This window comes from Microtus ochrogaster, unplaced genomic scaffold (genome assembly GCF_000317375.1).
Source record: "Microtus ochrogaster isolate Prairie Vole_2 unplaced genomic scaffold, MicOch1.0 UNK115, whole genome shotgun sequence".
In the NCBI taxonomy this organism is placed as follows: domain Eukaryota; kingdom Metazoa; phylum Chordata; class Mammalia; order Rodentia; family Cricetidae; genus Microtus; species Microtus ochrogaster.
Genome location: NW_004949213.1, coordinates 730164 through 732374, shown reverse-complemented (window position 1 = coordinate 732374; position 2211 = coordinate 730164). Strand labels below are relative to the sequence as shown.

The window sequence follows — 2211 nt, the reverse complement described above, 5'->3', positions numbered from 1 at the left end:
AGAGATCTACCTTCACATGCTGGGATTAAACTCCTCAAAATCAAGAGATTCACCTGCTTCTGCCTCCTGAGTTCTGGGATTAAAAGTGTACAGCTTCTTGATAATTTCTATTGGGGGGAAGCCGGGGCTCAAGCCCTACAGAACAGATGTGGAAGTCAGAGGACAAGTTTTCTGTCAGTTCTTTCCTTTTGATTTTCACAGGTTCTAGACAACTCAGGTTGCCAGGTTTGTAAAGCAAGAACCTTTGCAAGCCCCCCCCCACACACCTTTTTTTTTTTCTTTTCTTCTTTTCTGAGATAGGATCTCATGTATCCTTGGCTGGCTTCAAACTCATTACTTTGAATTTCTTTTTTACTTTTAAATTTTATTTTTTATTTAGGTGTGTGTAAGAGAGAAAGAGAGCCATGTTCATACAGGTTTCTTTGGAGGCCTGAAGAGGGTGTCAGATCCCTGGTGCTGGAGTTACAGGCATTTGTGAACTACTTGATGTGGGTGCTAGGAATTGAACTCAAGTCCTCTGGAAGAGCATTAAGTGTTCTTAATTACTGAGTCATCTCCCCAAGCCCCTACTTTAAATGATAAACCTCTTGCTACCACTTTCAAGTGCTGAGATTAGAGGCATGTACCACAGTGCCTGGGTTGTTTGGAGCTGGGGATGAGCCCAAGGTCTCATGTATGCTAGGTGAGCACTGTGCCAGGTGAGTTCTAGCCCAGCGCTGTCTGTCTGTCTGTCTGTCACCCAGGTCTTCAGTCTGTGTGCACTCATCTGCTCACTGCGATTCCCTACAACCCCTGCACCAACACACCTGGCACTCCCATAGCTGTTCACAGATTTGCACCAGCACCAGCACACGTTCCCAGCCTGGGTCCAACAGACCTGTGGCCTTCTGGTGTCAGCTCCCCTAAGTGTCTTTCCATGGTCTACTTTCTGCTAGGAATGTAAAAACTGGTCAGTCTCTTTTTGTTTTTGCTTGGGGACTGCATAGCTTTAGATGACACCCAGCACACTGTAAGGCCACGATGTGCTTCATGAGAACATGTGTGGCTCACAAGCTTTGTTTGTGGTGCTGGCTGTGAGCTCAGCAAATGACTCAACGGACTATAGTAAACAAGGTGTCCTGAAAAAGGAACATGGGGGCCACTGAGACGGCTCAGTGAATAAAGGCAGTAACGTGGGTAAAGGTCCTGATGCCTAGAACCCACATGGTGGAAGAGGAGAACAACTAAGGGTCCATTAGCCACCACTTCTGTCATGGCACACAAATACTCCCCAGACATGCAAACACTGAATAAATAAATGTAAATAATAAACACATGTATACTCCTGGTGGCCAAGAAAGTGGTTGTCCTAGGACAGCCATGCTTGTCTCTGCTTGGGATGCTGGCTACCGGCTATCTTATACTGAATGCTATTCAGGAGCTTTTAATGAGTTAGTGCCGAGGCTAGAACACAGGGCCTCACAAGCTAAGCAGACACTCTAGAGCCGAGTTACACCCCAGCCAGCAAAGCCATTATGACCAAACCTTTTCTGTATATGTGATGTGGGCTTATTAGAGATATGAAGTCTCATCTCTACATCCTCCCTACACCAACACCTTTGGGTGTGCCCTGCCATTGACTCTACCTGCAGCCTTGTGACTCTGCTTTGTCCAATGGTACAAGAGCAGTGTCACAACAGCAGAGACTCCCTAGGTCCTAGTGCTGGGGCCTGCCTTCTGAGGCTGTTTTTAGGAACACGCCTAGGCTAGCTTGCTGCATGATGGAAGGTGCCAAGTCACCTCTGTTACTCCAGCTGACATCAAGCCAGTAATGAGATGTGTAGATGAAGCCATCCCTCAACCTAGATGTCAGACCCGCAGAGACCTGTGAGCTGGATCCGAGCACAATGGCCAGCAAACTCATAAACGGAGAAGTAAATGTCTATGACTACATACACCAGGCCAACTGCCTGTGAGCATCCTGGAACTCTCCTGTCTCCACCTCCCATCTCACCTGGGATTACAGATGTGCACCACAGCAGCCATCTTTACTTGAGAGCTGAGGATATATATATCTCCCAGGACGAGTACATACGCGCGTATGCGCACACACATACAAACGTTTTTTTTGGTTTTGTTTTTTTTTTTTTTGGTTTTTCGAGACAGGGTTTCTCTGTGGCTTTGGAGCCTGTCCTGGATCTAGCTCTGTAGACCAGGCTGGTCTCGAACTCA

At 47.1% G+C, this 2211-nt stretch overlaps 1 protein-coding gene across 2 annotated transcripts in view; it reads right to left on the bottom strand.

Annotated features, from left to right (window-relative positions):
• The window catches only part of CUNH19orf47 (chromosome unknown C19orf47 homolog), a 31225-nt gene that overhangs the window by 9684 nt on the left and 19330 nt on the right, over nt 1-2211 (bottom strand). The gene's annotated exons all lie outside the window — the stretch shown is intronic.